Source organism: Canis lupus, chromosome X, assembly GCF_003254725.2.
Source record: "Canis lupus dingo isolate Sandy chromosome X, ASM325472v2, whole genome shotgun sequence".
NCBI classification, from domain to species: domain Eukaryota; kingdom Metazoa; phylum Chordata; class Mammalia; order Carnivora; family Canidae; genus Canis; species Canis lupus.
Genome location: NC_064281.1, coordinates 50,044,166 through 50,062,879, shown reverse-complemented (window position 1 = coordinate 50,062,879; position 18,714 = coordinate 50,044,166). Strand labels below are relative to the sequence as shown.

Sequence of the window (18,714 nt, the reverse complement as noted above, 5' to 3'; positions counted from 1 at the left end):
TCGGGCGGCGGCTCCGCGGAGGGGGCTGCGCGGCCCCGGGAGCAGCTCGGAGGGGCTCGGGCAGAGGAAGAGGCTCCGTGCAGAGGGGCCTGCGCGGTTCCAGGAGCAGCTCGGAGGGGCTCGGGCGGCGGCTCCGCGGAGGGGGTTGCGCGGCCGGGGAGCGCGAATCCAACAGCGCAGGCTCCGGAGCACAGGGCGCCGGGACACAGCCCAGGATCCCGCCTCCCCCGGGACAGGCAGAGGCCGGGAGGGCCCAGGACAGCAAGGACGCTCCTGCCCCGAGCTGAGCAGATCAGCGGCCCCGCCCCGGAGCCTCCAGGCCCTGCAGACGGAGTTCCTGCCGGAGCTGAATCCAGGTTTCCAGAGCTGCCCCGCCACTGGGGCTGTTCCTCCTGCGGCCTCACGGGGTAAACACCCCCCACTGAGCCCTGCACCAGGCAGGGGCACAGCAGTTCCCCAACTGCTAACACCTGAAAACCAGCACAACAGGCCCCTCCCCCAGAAGACCAGCTGGACGGACAACTTCCAGAGGAAGCCAAGGGACTTAAAGTACACAGAATCAGAAGATACTGCCCCGTGGTTCTTTTTTTGTTTGTTTGTTTTTGTTTTTGTTTTTATTTTGTTTTGCTTTTTGATTTGTTTCCTTCCCCCACCCCCTTTTTTTTCTCCTTTCTTTTTCTTTCTCTTTTTCTTTTTTTTTTTTTCTTTTTTCTTTTTCTTCCCTTTTTTTTTTCTCTTTCTCTTTTCTTTCCTTCTTTCTCTCCTCTCTTTTTCTCTTTTTCCCAATACAACTTGCTTTTGGCCACTCTGCACTGAGCAAAATGACTAGAAGGAAAACCTCACCTCAAAAGAGAGAATCAGAAACAGTCCTCTCTCCCACAGAGTTACAAAATCTGGATTACAATTCAATGTCAGAAAGCCAATTCAGAAGCACTATTATACAGCTACTGGTGGCTCTAGAAAAAAGTATAAAGGACTCAAGAGACTTCATGACTGCAGAATTTAGAGCTAATCAGGCAGAAATTAAAAATCAATTGAATGAGATGCAATCCAAACTAGAAGTCCTAACGACGAGGGTTAACGAGGTGGAAGAACGAGTGAGTGACCTAGAAGACAAGTTGATAGCAAAGAGGGAAACTGAGGAAAAAAGAGACAAACAATTAAAAGACCATGAAGATAGATTAAGGGAAATAAACGACAGCCTGAGGAAGAAAAACCTACGTTTAATTGGGGTTCCCGAGGGCGCCGAAAGGGACAGAGGGCCAGAATATGTATTTGAACAAATTCTAGCTGAAAACTTTCCTAATCTGGGAAGGGAAACAGGCATTCAGATCCAGGAAATAGAGAGATCCCCCCCCAAAATCAATAAAAACCGTTCAACACCTCGACATTTAATTGTGAAGCTTGCAAATTCCAAAGATAAAGAGAAGATCCTTAAAGCAGCAAGAGACAAGAAATCCCTGACTTTTATGGGGAGGAGTATTAGGGTAACAGCAGACCTCTCCACAGAGACCTGGCAGGCCAGAAAGGGCTGGCAGGATATATTCAGGGTCCTAAATGAGAAGAACATGCAACCAAGAATACTTTATCCAGCAAGGCTCTCATTCAAAATGGAAGGAGAGATAAAGAGCTTCCAAGACAGGCAGCAACTAAAAGAATATGTGACCTCCAAACCAGCTCTGCAAGAAATTTTAAGGGGGACTCTTAAAATTCCCCTTTAAGAAGAAGTTCAGTGGAACAGTCCACAAAAACAAAGACTGAATAGATATCATGATGACACTAAACTCATATCTCTCAATAGTAACTCTGAATGTGAACGGGCTTAATGACCCCATCAAAAGGCGCAGGGTTTCAGACTGGATAAAAAGCAGGACCCATCTATTTGCTGTCTACAAGAGACTCATTTTAGACAGAAGGACACCTACAGCCTGAAAATAAAAGGTTGGAGAACCATTTACCATTCGAATGGTCCTCAAAAGAAAGCAGGGGTAGCCATCCTTATATCAGATAAACTAAAATTTACCCCAAAGACTGTAGTGAGAGATGAAGAGGGACACTATATCATACTTAAAGGATCTATTCAACAAGAGGACTTAACAATCCTCAATATATATGCTCCGAATGTGGGAGCTGCCAAATATATAAATCAATTATTAACCAAAGTGAAGAAATACTTAGATAATAATACACTTATACTTGGTGACTTCAATCTAGCTCTTTCTATACTCGATAGGTCTTCTAAGCAAAACATCTCCAAAGAAACGAGAGCTTTAAATGATACACTGGACCAGATGGATTTCACAGATATCTACAGAACTTTACATCCAAACTCAACTGAATACACATTCTTCTCAAGCGCACATGGAACTTTCTCCAGAATAGACCACATATTGGGTCACAAATCGGGTCTGAACTGATACCAAAAGATTGGGATTGTCCCCTGCATATTCTCGGACCATAATGCCTTGAAATTAGAACTAAATCACAACAAGAAGTTTGGAAGGACCTCAAACACATGGAGGTTAAGGACCATCCTGCTAAAAGATAAAAGGGTCAACCAGGAAATTAAGGAAGAATTAAAAAGATTCATGGAAACTAATGAGAATGAAGATACAACCGTTCAAAATCTTTGGGATGCAGCAAAAGCAGTCCTAAGGGGGAAATACATCGCAATACAAGCATCCATTCAAAAACTGGAAAGAACTCAAATACAAAAGCTAACCTTACACATAAAGGAGCTAGAGAAAAAACAGCAAATAGATCCTACACCCAAGAGAAGAAGGGAGTTAATAAAGATTCGAGCAGAACTTAACGAAATCGAGACCAGAAGAACTGTGGAACAGATCAACAGAACCAGGAGTTGGTTCTTTGAAAGAATTAATAAGATAGATAAACCATTAGCCAGCCTTATTAAAAAGAAGAGAGAGAAGACTCAAATTAATAAAATCATGAATGAGAAAGGAGAGATCACTACCAACACCAAGGAAATACAAACGATTTTAAAAACATATTATGAACAGCTATACGCCAATAAATTAGGCAATCTAGAAGAAATGGACGCATTCCTGGAAAGCCACAAACTACCAAAACTGGAACAGGAAGAAATAGAAAACCTGAACAGGCCAATAACCAGGGAGGAAATTGAAGCAGTCATCAAAAACCTCCCAAGACACAAGAGTCCAGGGCCAGATGGCTTCCCAGGAGAATTTTATCAAACGTTTAAAGAAGAAATCATACCTATTCTCCTAAAGCTGTTTGGAAAGATAGAAAGAGATGGAGTACTTCCAAATTCGTTCTATGAAGCCAGCATCACCTTAATTCCAAAGCCAGACAAAGACCCCGCCAAAAAGGAGAATTACAGACCAATATCCCTGATGAACATGGATGCAAAAATTCTCAACAAGATACTGGCCAATAGGATCCAACAGTACATTAAGAAAATTATTCACAATGACCAAGTAGGATTTATCCCTGGGACACAAGGCTGGTTCAACACCCGTAAAACAATCAATGTGATTCATCATATCAGCAGGAGAAAAACCAAGAACCATATGATCCTCTCATTGGATGCAGAGAAAGCATTTGACAAAATACAGCATCCATTCCTGATTAAAACTCTTCAGAGTGTAGGGATAGAGGGAATATTCCTCGACATCTTAAAAGCCATCTATGAAAAGCCCACAGCAAATATCATTCTCAATGGGGAAGCACTGGGAGCCTTTCCCCTAAGATCAGGAACAAGACAGGGATGTCCACTCTCACCACTGCTATTCAACATAGTACTGGAAGTCCTAGCCTCAGCAATCAGACAACAAAAAGACATTAAAGGCATTCAAATTGGCAAAGAAGAAGTCAAACTCTCTCTCTTCGCCGATGACATGATACTCTACATAGAAAACCCAAAAGTCTCCACCCCAAGATTGCTAGAACTCATACAGCAATTCGGTAGCGTGGCAGGATACAAAATCAATGCCCAGAAGTCAGTGGCATTTCTATACACTAACAATGAGACTGAAGAAAGAGAAATTAAGGAGTCAATCCCATTTACAATTGCACCCAAAAGCATAAGATACCTAGGAATAAACCTCACCAAAGATGTAAAGGATCTATACCCTCAAAACTATAGAACACTTCTGAAAGAAATTGAGGAAGACACAAAGAGATGGAAAAATATTCCATGCTCATGGATTGGCAGAATTAATATTGTGAAAATGTCAATGTTACCCAGGGCAATATACACGTTTAATGCAATCCCTATCAAAATACCATGGACTTTCTTCAGAGAGTTAGAACAAATTATTTTAAGATTTGTGTGGAATCAGAAAAGACCCCGAATAGCCAGGGGAATTTTAAAAAAGAAAACCATATCTGGGGGCATCACAATGCCAGATTTCAGGTTGTACTACAAAGCTGTGGTCATCAAGACAGTGTGGTACTGGCACAAAAACAGACACATAGATCAGTGGAACAGAATAGAGAATCCAGAAGTGGACCCTGAACTTTATGGGCAACTAATATTCGATAAAGGAGGAAAGACTATCCATTGGAAGAAAGACAGTCTCTTCAATAAATGGTGCTGGGAAAATTGGACATCCACATGCAGAAGAATGAAACTAGACCACGCTCTTTCACCATACACAAAGATAAACTCAAAATGGATGAAAGATCTAAATGTGAGACAAGATTCCATCAAAATCCTAGAGAAGAACACAGGCAACACCCTTTTTGAACTCGGCCATAGTAACTTCTTGCAAGATACATCCACAAAGGCAAAAGAAACAAAAGCAAAAATGAACTATTGGGACTTCATCAAGATAAGAAGCTTTTGCACAGCAAAGGATACAGTCAACAAAACTCAAAGACAACCTACAGAATGGGAGAAGATATTTGCAAATGACATATCAGATAAAGGGCTAGTTTCCAAGATCTATAAAGAACTTATTAAACTCAACACCAAAGAAACAAACAATCCAATCATGAAATGGGCAAAAGACATGAACAGAAATCTCACAGAGGAAGACATAGACATGGCCAACATGCATATGAGAAAATGCTCTGCATCACTTGCCATCAGGTAAATACAAATCAAAACTACAATGAGATACCACCTCACACCAGTGAGAATGGGGAAAATTAACAAGGCAGGAAACAACAAATGTTGGAGAGGATGCGGAGAAAAGGGAACCCTCCTACACTGTTGGTGGGAATGTGAACTGGTGCAGCCACTCTGGAAAACTGTGTGGAGGTTCCTCAAACAGTTAAAAATAGACCTGCCCTACGACCCAGCAATTGCACTGTTGGGGATTTACCCCAAAGATACAAATGCAATGAAACGCCGGGACACCTGCACCCCGATGTTTCTAGCAGCAATGGCCACTATAGCCAAACTGTGGAAGGAGCCTCGGTGTCCAACGAAAGATGAATGGATAAAGAAGATGTGGTTTATGTATACAATGGAATATTACTCAGCTATTAGAAATGACAAATACCCACCATTTGCTTCAACGTGGATGGAACTGGAGGGTATTATGCTGAGTGAAGTAAGTCAGTCGGAGAAGGACAAACATTATATGTTCTCATTCATTTGGGGAATATAAATAATAGTGAAAGGGAAAATAAGGGAAGGGAGAAGAAATGTGTGGGAAATATCAGAAAGGGAGACAGAACGTAAAGACTGCTAACTCTGGGAAACGAACTAGGGGTGGTAGAAGGGGAGGAGGGTGGGGGGTGGGAGTGAATGGGTGACGGGCACTGGGTGTTATTCTGTATGTTAGTAAATTGAACACCAATAAAAAAAAAAAAACAAAAAAAAAAACAAAAAAAAACAAAAAAAAACAAAAACAAAAGAAAAAAATAAATAAATAAATAAAACTAGTGCAAAAAAAAAATAAAACAGGTAATACAATGCCTTTAAAAAAAAAAAAAAGAGCTAGTATCTAAAATCTATAAAGAAATTATCAAACTGAACACCCAAAAAAAACAAACAATTCAGTCAAGAAATGGAAAGAAGACATGAGCAGGCATTTTTCTAAAGAAGTCATACAAGTGGCCCACAGACACATGAAAATATGTTCAATATCACTAGTTTTCAGAGAAATACAAATCAAAATCACAATGAGATAACACTTTACATCAGTTAGAATGGCAAAAATTAACGAGACAGGGAACAACAAATGTTGACAAGGATGTGGAGAAAGGGGAATGCTCTTACACTGTTGGTGGGAATGCAAGCTGGTATAGCCACTCTGGAAAATAGTATGCAGGTTCTTCAAAAAGTTAAAAATACAGATATAGTGAAACAAAGGGGAACTTGCACCCCTATGTTAATAGCAACAATGTCCACAAAGCCAAACTGGAAGGAGCTGACATGTCCTTCAACAGGTAAATGGATATAGAAGATGTGGTATATATTTGCATATATATACATTTGCTTATATATACATTAGCATATATATTGGTGTATATATTTCCTTATATATACATATATATGCTTATATATGCTTATATATTTGCATATATACATTAGCTTTATATACATTTGCATATATAAATAATGAAATATTACTCATCCATTGGAAGTGATGAATACCCACCATTTATATCAATGTGGATGGCACTGGAGGGTATTATACTAAGTGAAATAAGTTAATCAGAGAGACAATTATATGATTTCATTCATATGCAGAATAGAAGAAATACTGCAAAGGACCTTAAGGGAAGGGAGGGAGACAAACCACAAGAGACTCTACACTCTGGAAAATAAAGTGAGGGTTGCTGAAGGGGAGATGGGTGGGGGGTTGGGGTAACTGGGTAATGGGCATTAAGAAAGGCACAGGATATTATGATCACTGGTGTTATATGCAAGTAATGAATTATTGAAATGAATTATTAAAAACTATATCTGAAACTAAGTATGTACTATATGTTGGCTAATTGAATTTAAATTAAAAAAGAACTATTTGAAAAAAAAAAAAAAAAAAAAAAAAAAAAAAAAAAAAAAAAAAGAACTATTGTTCAGCCATCAATACAATACAACTATTGCTCAGCCATACAATACAATACAATACAATACAATACAATACAATACAGCCATCAATACAATACAATACATCAATACAATACATCTTAGTATTTGGTAAGATGTGGATGGAACTAGAATGTATTATACTAAGTGAAATTAGTTAATCAGAGAAAGACAATTATCATATGAGTTCGCTCTTAGGTGGAATTACAGAAACAAAGCAGATGCACATAGGGGAAGAAAGGGAAAAGTAAAATAATATGAAATCAGAGAGGGAGACAGACTCATAAGATATTTCTTATTTCTGAAACTAATACACTATATGTTAATTAATTGATTTTAAATTTAAAAAGTGGTGCAGTTTCATTCTTTTGCATGTTGCTGATCAGTTTTACCAAAACCATTTGTTGATACATATTGTTGATATATATGTTTTATAATATTCAGAACATAGTTCTTTCAACTCTGCTTTGGTTTATTCCTAGGTATCTTATTATTTTTAGTGCAATTATAAATGGGATTGTTTTCTTACTTTCTCTTTCTGCAGCTTTATTATTGTTATGACCATGCCACAGATTTCTGTACAGTCATTTTTTATCTTGTGACTTTGCTGAATTCATTTATCAGTTCCAGCACTTGATTGGTAGTCTTTCAGGTTTTGTATGAATTATATCATGTAATCTGCAAATAATGAAAATATTACTTATTTCTTATGAATTGGGATGTGTTTTATTTCTTTTTGTTGTCTGATTGCTGTGGCTAGGACTTCCAGCACCATGCTGAATAAAAGTGGCAAGAGTGAACATCCTTGTCTTGATCCTGACCTTAGAGGAAAAGCTTTCAATTTTTGCCTATTAAGTATGGTGTTAGCTGCATGTTGTTCATATGTCAACTTTAGTATTTTGAGGTATGTTCTCTCTAAACCTACTTTGTTGGAGGTTTTTATCATGAATGAATGTTGTAGTTTGTCACATGCTTTTTCTGCGTGTATTGAAGTAATCATTTGTTTACTAACCTTTCTTTTATTAATGGTATTATCATATTGATTTGTGTATATTGAGTCACTCATGCAGCTCACTTGATCATGGTGAATGATTTTTTAAAATGTATTCTTGGATTTGATTTGCTCATATTTTGTTGAGGAGTTTTGCACCTATTTTCATAAGAGGTATTGGCCTGTAGTTGTCTTTTATTTGTTGTATCTTTATCTGGATTTGGTATCAGGGCAATGCTGACCTTATGGAATCCATTTGGAAGTTTTCCTTCCTTTTCTATTTCTTAGGATAGTTTGAGAATAAATGGAATTAATTCTTTAAATGTTTGGGATTTGCCTGTGAAGCCATCTGGGACTTTTGTTTGTGGAAGGTTTTGTTTTGTTTTGTTTTGTTTTTCATTACTGACTAAAATTCTTGGTGGTTACTGGTCTGTTCAAATTTTCTATTTCTTCCTATTTCAGTTTTGGTAGTTTATATGTTTCTAGAAATTTATCAATTTCTTCTAGCTTGTCCAATTTGTTGGTATATAGTTTTGATAATATTATTTTTAAATTATATTTCTGTTGAGTTGGTTATTTCTCTTTTATCATTTGTAGGTTTATTTATTTGAGTCCTTTTTTTCGTGATAAGTCTGGTTAACTGGTAATTTTAAACAGTGTTTCCTTAAAATCCAGGTTTGCTTGTTCATTCCTTCACATTCTCCATTGCCACCCCATACTTCTTCTTGGCCCAACCTAAGTCACATGGTCAATATTAAACCAATCACTGTGGCCAGGGGAATGGTGTACTCTGACCAGTGCATCATATATCCATTCATCTAATAGAGGAGAAAGTGGGATGAGCTCTATTACAACCATACAGAAAATCTAAATTCTCTATGGTATGTTACGCTACCAAAGCTATAGTTTCTTATGAAAAATAAAGACCTAAATTAGTTACAATAGGTAAAGCTTAATTTAATTTAGGTATGTAAAGCATAATGCTTAATAAAAGTCCAAATTATCAGGTTATTCATTAGGATGCTTCAAGTGCCCAGCATAAAATATTGCACTATTCAGTTATTTTTTTTTAATTTATTTTTTATTGGTGTTCAATTTACTAACATACAGAATAACCACCAGTGCCCGTCACCCATTCACTCCCACCCCCCGCCCTCCTCCCCTTCTACCACCCCTAGTTCGTTTCCCAGAGTTAGCAGTCTTTACGTTCTGTCTCCCTTTCTGATATTTCCCACACATTTCTTCTCCCTTCCCTTATATTCCCTTTCACTATTCAGTTATTTATTGAACTAATAGTTATTGAGGACTTACACTATGTAAAGAAATGCTGTAATTGCTATGGAGAAATAAAAAGTAAATAAATAAGACAAGCCATTCTCTCACACAATTTACAATTAGCTGAAGGAGAAACATATATATTTCTATAATAAGAAATTATGAGGACTGATGGAATTAATCATATGATACCATAATACAGATTCTATACAGATTTATCATACTTTGCACATTAGTTATTTTCTTGGGTCATTGCATATAAAACAACATTTACATATTGATTCTTACTGTTAGTGAACTTCTATTAGGACTTCAGGGTTGTATATTTACAGGAAATATTTTGGCTTCAGGGTGTGCATGCACACACATACACACAAACAAACACACATGTATCAGAGGAATTTAGAGATCATGAACCACAGTGGTGGTCCATTTTGCCTGCACATTATTGCCTGCTATTAGAGGCACCAGGGGTGCATTTAAGAAAATATCAAATGTTTGGAGTCCATCCTCAGAGATTCTGACTTAATTAGTGAGGGATGGTGTTGGATATTTTTTTAATGTTCTCCCAAGTGATTCTAATGTGTAGAAAGTACTTATCTAGTCTAGCCATTTCATGTTGCAATTGAAGAAAGTGAGACTCAGAGAAAATATGTAATTTGCACAAGATAATATTAGATAGAGTCCTGCTTGCCTGCTTCCTAATCTACATATTTTGAAGATAATTTTATCTTTGTTTTTCAATCTCTGTACATTAAATTCTCTGACATTATCTTTTATAAGAAATGTAAGTAAAAGTTGGGGAGGGGACTTTCTTATACCACAGACAAAAATAAATTCAAAATGGACTAAAGATCTAAATGTGAGACCTGAAACACCATAAATATCCTAGAGGAGAACACAGGCAGTAACCTCTTTGATATAGGCCGTAGCAAATTCTTTCTGGATATGTCTCCAAAGGCAAGGGAAACAAAAGCAAAAATAACTATTGGAACCACATAAAAATAAAAGGCTTCTGCACACAAATCAACAAAAATAAAAGGCAACTGTGGCACCTGGGTAGTAAGGTTTGTTAAGCATCTGACTCTTGGCTTTGGCTCAGGTTGTTATCTCAAGGTCATGAGATTGAGCCCCATGTTGGGCTACATACTCAGCATAGAGTCTAAGTTTCTCCCTTTCCCTTTGCCCCTCCCCCCTGATTGCTCTCTCCCCCTCTCCCTCAAGTTATTTACTTTAAAAAAGTTTTAAAGTAAAAGGCAACCTATGGAATGGGAGAAGATATTTACAAATGACATATCTGATAAAGGGCTAGTATCCAAAATATATAAAGGAATTTTAAAACTCAACACCCAAAAAAACAAATAATTCAGTCCAAAAAATGGGCAGAAAACATGAAGAGATATTTTTCTAAAGATGACATACAAATGGTCAATAGCCAAATAAAAAGAAGCTCAACATTACTCACCATCAGAGAAATATAAATCAAAACTATAATGAGATATCACTTCAACCTTCAGAATAGTGAAAATCAACAACATAAGAAAGAACAGGTGTTGGCAAGGATGTAGAGAAAACAGGACCCTCTTACATTGCTAGTAAGAATGCAAACTGGTGCAGCCACTCTAAAAAACAGGATGAAGCTTCCACAAAAAGTGAAAAATAGAACTACCATATGATCCAGCAATTGCACTACTAGGTATTTACCCCAATAACACAAAAATACTAATTCAAAGGCATACATGCACCATGTTTATAGCAGCATTATCTACAACTGTCAAATTATGGAAAGAGCTCAAATGTCCATCAACTGGTGAATGGATAAAGAAAATATCAGCCATAAAAAAAGAATGACATGGATGGAGATAGAGAGTATTATGCTAAGCAAGATAAGTCAGTCAGAGAAAGAAAAATACCATATGATTTCACTCATATATAGAATTTAAAGGGGAGCCTGGATGGCTCAGCAGTTTAGTGTCACCTTCAGCCCAGGGCATGATCCTGGAGACCTGGGATCAAGTCCCACATCGGGCTCCTGCATGGGGCCTGCTTCTCCCTCTGCCTGTGTCTCTGCCTCTCTTTCTCTGTGTGTATCATGAATAAATAAATAAAAATTTTAAAAAGAATTTTAAAACTAAATAAATGAGCAAAGGAGAACGAGAGAGAAAGAAAGAGAGAGAGAAAGGCAAACCAAGAAACAGAGTCTTAACTATAGAGAGCAAACAGATAGTTACCAGAGGGGAGGCAGGTGGAGGTATGGGTTCAATAGTTGATGGGGATTAAGGAGTGTACTTGTGATGAGCACCAGGTATTGTATGGAAGTGCTGATAACCATAATTCTGAAACTAATGTTACACTGAATGTTAATTAACCAGAATTTAAATAAAAACTTCAAAAAATTTTGGGCAAGGAACAAAGTGGATCATTATATATTACTGTGTTCCCCAATCACCCATCCTTAAAGAAGAGTACACTGCAATTTAATAACTGAAAATAGAGTTTTTGAAGAAGAAAATGTGTGTTCCAGAGGGTCTGTCTTCTGCTTTCTTCTCTCAATACACTCTAAGTGGTCCATCTTCTCCCATGGCTTCAATTATGTCATACATCCCAATGAAACCCAAATTTCCAGCTCTGACTACTCCTCTCACATATATTCAGATACATACAACCATTTGTAATACACACACACACACATATATATGTATATATATATATATATATATATATATATATATAATCAGTGGTACTCACTGAGGGGTAATTTTGCCCCCACAAAGGACATTTAGAGATGTCTGGAGTTATTTCTGTATCATGACTTGGGGAGGTTTTATTGACACGTAATGGGTAGAAACCAAAGATGCTGCAAAACACTGTAAAATGTACAGAAAAGCCCCATACAATGAAGCATTATCTAGCCTGAAAAGATCAGTAATACTGAAGTTGAGAATCCCTGAGGTATACCAAGCTAGGATTCTCACAAACACATTAAAAGCAACATGCTCCAGTGTTATCTCGTATTCAAACAAAACCCATTTTGGAAATTGTTTTTCTTATTTTCATTTTTGGATTATCCATTGCTGTTGAAGCCTTCATATCCTTAGTATTTCTTAAACTCTTCTCCACTCCCACCTCTAATGGCTGCATTTGCCAAGGTTCTTCATACCTTATATGAACTATTAGTCTACTAGTGGGTATGGAGAACAGCACTTCATATTCTGACCTTGGATATCTTTGCATCCTCATCTCCTGTGACCAAAGCCATTACTCTGTGCTTCAGGAATCCAAATCACATATAATTCTCTCAAGGTTTCACTCTATTTCTTGACTCCTAACTTTGTACAATTCTTTTTTCTGCCTGAATTGTTCATTTCCTCCTTGCTCCCACACTCCCACTTCACCTACTTATTAAGACCAAGTTCAATGTTGTTTCTGGAAAAATGTCCATATTGCCCTACATCTGCAAAGATTTAACTACCTTCTTCTCGGATTCCCCATGATATAACCTCTTGGCCTCAACTATATTATTTAATATTCTGCTCTTAGTTGTTTACATATCTGATTTCCTCATGATATTTGAGCACTATGATGTCTGTCTGTGTGTGCCAGGATGTATAATACATTTTATAAAAGACCTAGCACAATTTTGGTATTAAATAAATAAATAAATAAATAAATAAATAAATTAGATATGGGATATATATATGCCATATATATACATATATATATATTCGATTTGCCAACATATAGTATAACACCAAGTGCTCATCCTGTCAAGTGCCCCCCTCAGTGCCCATCACCAAGTCACCCCATCCCCCGCCCACCTCTCCCCTTCCACTACCTTTTGTTCCTTTCCCAGAGTTAGGAGTCCCTCATGTTTTGTCACCCTCTCTAATTTTTCCCACTCCTTTTCCCTCCATTCCCCTATAATCCCTTTCACTATTTTTTATATTCCCCATATGAATGAAACCATATAATGATTGTCCTTCTCCAATCGACTTACTTCACTCAGCATAATACCTAACAGTTCCATCCACGTCGAAGCAAATGGTGTGTATTTGTCATTTCTAATGACTGAGTAATATTCCATTGTGTGTGTGTGTGTGTGTGTGTGTGTACCACATCTTCTTTATCCATTCATCTTTCGATGGACATCGAGGCTCCTTCCACAGTTTGGCTATTGTGGACATTTCTGCTATAAACATGAAATTGAGAAAGACACAAAGAGATGAAAAAATATTCCATGCTCATGGATTGGAAGAATTAATATTGTGAAAATGTCTATGCTACCCAGGGCAATTTACGCGTTTAATGCAATCTCTATAAAAATACCAGACTTTCTTGAGAGAGTTGAAACAAATAGTCTTAAGATTTGTGTGGAATCAGGAGATGAAGACAGAACCGAAGCTGGGCACAGGCAGTGGACACGGTCCCGCTGAGAGCCAAAGATGGCAGTGAAGGTATACTCAATGTCCGTCACCAGTGATAACCTAAGTTGACATGATATGCTGGCCTGGATCAATGAGTCTCTGCAGCTGAATCTGACAAAGATTGAACAGTTGTGCTCAGGGGCTGCCTATTGTCAGTTTATGGACATGCTATTCCCTGGCTCCACTGCCTTGAAGAAAGTGAAATTCCAGGCTAAACTAGTTCATGAATACATCCAGAACTTCAAAATACTACAAGCAGGTTTTAAGAGAATGGGTGTTGACAAAATAATTCCTGTGGACAAATTAGTAAAAGGAAAGTTTCAGGACAATTTTGAATTTGTTCAGTGGTTCAAGAAGTTTTTTGATGCAAACTATGATGGAAAAGACTATGACCCTGTAGCTGCCAGACAAAGTCAAGAAACTGCAGTGGCTCCCTCCCTCGTTGCTCCAGCTCTGAACAAACCAAAGAAACCTCTCAGCTCTAGCAGTGAAGCTCCACAGAGGCCCATTGCAACACACAGAACTACTGCAACCCCTAAGGCTGGCCGGGGTGTGGTGCGAAAGAATCCTGGTGTGGACAACGGGGATGATGAAGCAGCTGAATTGATGCAGCAGGTCAATGTATTGAAACTTACCATCGAAGACTTGGAGAAAGAGAGAGATTTCTACTTTGGAAAGCTAAGGAACATTGAATTGATTTGCCAGGAGAACGAAGGGGAAAACAGCCCTGTGTTGCAGAGGATCCTGGACGTTCTCTATGCGACAGATGAAGGCTTTGTGATACCTGATGAAGGGGGCCCACAGGAGGAACAAGAAGAGTATTAACAGCCTGGACCAGCAGAGCAACATCTGAATTCTTCACTCCAAATCATGTGCTTAACTGTAAAATACCCCCTTTTATTATTCTTAGAGAACTCACTGGTTTCTTTTCATGAGCAAACAGTACCTCTTCTTAAAGTGCACTTTGCAGAAGTTTCACCCCTTTTCCAATGAGTTTGAGTTAGGAGCTTTTACCCTGTAGCAGAGCAGTATTAACATCTAGTTGGGTCACCTGGGGAACAGAGAGGCTGACCATGGGGCTCACTGTGTGGATGCTGGTAACACTCGCTGCTGGAGAAGGTGCTTTTATGTCATACACTGAGGTGGAGTCCTCAGTAGAGAAATGTAAAGACTGATTTGAATTTTAAGCTAATGTGAAATCTTGGCAGAGAACGTTTTAATAAATAAATGCCTTAAGAGTAAAAAAAAAAAGATTTATGTGGAATCAGAAAAGACCCCGAATAGCCAGGGGAATATTGAAAAAGAAAACCAGAGCCAGGGGCATCACAATGCTGGATTTCAAGTTGTACTATAAAGCTGTGATCATCAAGAAAGTGTGGTCCTGGCACAAAAACAGACACATAGATCAATGGAACAGAATAGAGAACCCAGAAATGGCCCCTCAACTCTATGATCAACTAATATTCCACAAAGCAGGAAAGACTATCCACTGGAAAAAGGACAGTCTCTTCAATAAATCGTGCTGGGAAAATTGGACAGCCACGTGCAGAAGAAAAAAAACTAGACCATTCTCTTATACCATACCCAAAGATAAACTCAAAGTGGATGAAAGATCTAAATGTGAGACAAGAATCCATCAAAACCCCAGAGGAGAACACAGGCAACACCCTTTTTGAACTTGGCCACAGCAACTTTTTGCAAGATCCATCTATGAAGGCAAGGGAAACAAAAGCAAAAATGAACTATTGGGACTTAATCAGAATAAAAAGCTTCTGCACAGCAAAAGAAACTAAAAGACAACCTACAGAATGGGAGAAGATATTTGCAAATGACTTATCAGATAAAGGGCTAGTATGCAAGATCTTTAAATAAGTATTAAACTCAACAGCAAAGAAATAAACAATCCAATTATGAAATGGGCAAAAGACATGAACAGAAATTTCACCAAAGAAGACATAGACATGGCCAACAAGCACATGAGAAAATGCACTTTGAATGTAAAGCATTAAAAGTCTGCTGAATCAGCACTGGATAAGACTGAAGGGTGAGTGATGTGATACCTTGGTCACCATCCTTAAAGAGGCAGCCGCCTAAGCAGAAAGGCAAAATAGAAATAACATTTTGCAAAATGCTTGGTGGCAAATGGGAAACAGATATATTCATACTGACTTCAGAACATGTTGGGGAACTTCTCTGAAAACAACGGATCTGGCAGGGGCCATTTTCTTCCCCTATATTCAGCATAAACACAGAGCCACCTGCAATAGGCAAGGCTGCACAGACACTTGCTACCTAACCTACTAGCAGTATGACAAGCCCATGAGTTCTCCTGAGGACTAGAAAACTCCAAGCCTGCTAGCCTAGGCCTTGGGCTCAGGGTAAATTTTGTTAAAGGTGCTCACCTGCTGTAGCTGCTGGGCAGATCTGCCATACAATATCCAGCTGTGCAACTATACCTACCTTTATGCCCTTTGCCCAGCTGCTGACCCAGCTGCCCTACTACACCATACCCATCCATGCACCCCCATGTAAATTTGCATCAACACTCCGCTGCATTTCCTCAGCCTTTGTCACACAATGCACCCAGTTCCCATGTGAACAAACACTGCTGTGAGGCACATAGCCAGCTGTTGCACATCACCCAGGTGCATTCCCATTCCCATTGTGGGCCCCAGCTGTTCCCAGCCATTGTTATGTGCCACACCTAGCCTCATGCCCCCAGCAGCATTGACACACAGCTTTGAGCTACTTCAGTGCTGAGGGGATCTAGCATAGGACTAGTGGTCCCATGAAATTTTGCAATAACTGCTTTCCTACTCCCAAGTTCCCCAGCAGGCATGTCCTATCAGGGATGGCCTGCCTGAGTCCCATTAACACTATAGAGAGAAATCACAGCCCACATCAGGCAGAGAATCAGTGCAGAGGGCTGCACTTATAGCAAGAATTGACTCAGATATAACAGCAGGGCATAAGAAGCACACAAAGAGTACCCTCCTGAAGTGCTAAGATCTGGTAAAGGGGGCACACGGCACTGCAGTTACACTCCAGGACTCTTCTTCATAAAGTCACTACTTTCAAGAGTAGAAGATATATCTGACTTTCTTAACACACAAGAAATAGACACAGAAAGAGATACAAAACGAGAAGAGAGAGAGAGAGAGAGAGATCTATCCTAAATGAAAGAACAGGACAAACTCATGGCCAAATATCTAAGCGAAACAGGCATAAGTAACATGTCTGATAGCTAATTTAAAGCAGTGATCATAAGGATACTCACTGGCCTTGAGAAAAGAGTGGAAGACTTGAGAGTGGCATTAACACGGAGATAAGGCATATCATACCAGAAATAAGGGTTCAATAAACAAAATGAGAAACACACTTGATAGAACTAACAGCAATATGGAAGAAGCAGAGGAATGAATTAGTGACCAAGACAGAGTAATGGAAAATAATCAAGCTGAACAGTAGACGGAGTAATTAATTATTCAAAATGAAAATAGACAGGGAACTCAGTGACTCTGACATAATAGCATTCATATTATAGGTGTCCCAGAAAAAAAGGAGAAAAGGGGGCAGAAAATGTATTGAAGAAATAATAGCTGAAAACATCCCTAATCTGGAGAAGGAAACAGACATCCATATCTTGGAATCATAGAGAACCCGCAACAAAATCAACAAAAGCAGATTCACACCAAGATATATTTTAATTAAATTGGCAAAATATCCTTATGAAGAAAAAAATCCTAAAAGCAGCAAGACAATAGAGGTCATTAAGTTATAAGGGAAAATCTTAAGGCTAAGAGGGGATTTTTCAACAGAACTTCTACAAGCCAGATGAAAGTGATTCAAAGTGCTGAATGGGAAAAAAAATGTATCTAGCAAGGCTATCATTCAGAATACAAGGAGAGACAAAGCGTTTCCAAGGGGAAAAAAAAACAAAATAAAAGAGTTGAATACCATTAAGCCAGCTCAATAATAAGTATTAAAAGGGACACATTGAATGGAGAGACCCAAAGTGATAGCATAGAGGTAGGAAACACAAAGGCATTAACAGTAAGTATTTGTATAAAAACTGAGTCAAGGAACTCACAAAAAAAGAATATAAAGTATAACAAATACCTAAAATATGGAGAGGGGAAAAGAATGGATTCAAATGTAAATGACCAAAAACTTAAGATAGACGGTTATATACACAATACGTTATATACAAACCTAATGTTTATATATTAAAAACACTAATAAATATGCAAAGGATAAAGAAAAATCCAAATATATCACTAAAGAAATCCAGCAAACCATGAAGGATAAGAAAATAAAGATCATAGAAAATCTTCAGAAACAACCATGAAACAAACAACAAAAAGGCAATAAATATATATTTATCAATAATTACTTTGAATGTAAATGGCCGAAATGCTAAAAAAAAAAAGGCATAGGGTGTCTGAATGGATAAAAACAAAACAAAACACGCTATAAGATACTAATTTTAGACATAAAGACACTCACAGATTGAAAGTGGGAGGATGGAGGGGCATCTGGGTGACTCAGCCAGTTAAACGTCTGACTCTTGGCTTTGGCTAAGGTCATGATCTTGTGGTTGTGGGATCAAGCCCTATGTCAGACTGTGAGCAGTATGGAGTTTGCTTCAAATTTTCTCTCCCTCTCCTTCTCATTCACACACTCTCTCTCTTTCTCTCTCTCAAATAAATAAAATTTAAAAAAAGAAAGCAAGAGATGTCATGTAAATGTATGTCAAAGAAGACCAGAGTAACAATACATATATAGAACAAAGTAGACTTTAAAGCAAAGACAGTAACAGAAGACAGAGAAGGACAGTATATAATAATAAAAAGAACAATTCCACAAGAAGATAATGACCATTGAAAATATTTATGCATCCAACATAGGAGAAACCAAATACATAAGAGTTAATAAACATAAAAGAAATAATTGATAATAGTATAATAGTAGAGGGCTTTAACACCCCACTTACATAAATG

The 18,714-nt window shown here is 38.2% G+C and overlaps 1 protein-coding gene and 1 pseudogene across 1 annotated transcript in view; one reads left to right on the top strand and one right to left on the bottom strand.

Moving 5' to 3' along the window:
* ZC3H12B (zinc finger CCCH-type containing 12B) overlaps nucleotides 1-18,714 on the bottom strand; it is a 601,939-nt gene that overhangs the window by 319,390 nt on the left and 263,835 nt on the right. The window lies entirely within an intron of this gene.
* Nucleotides 13,733-14,965, top strand: LOC112671924 (microtubule-associated protein RP/EB family member 1-like; annotated as a pseudogene).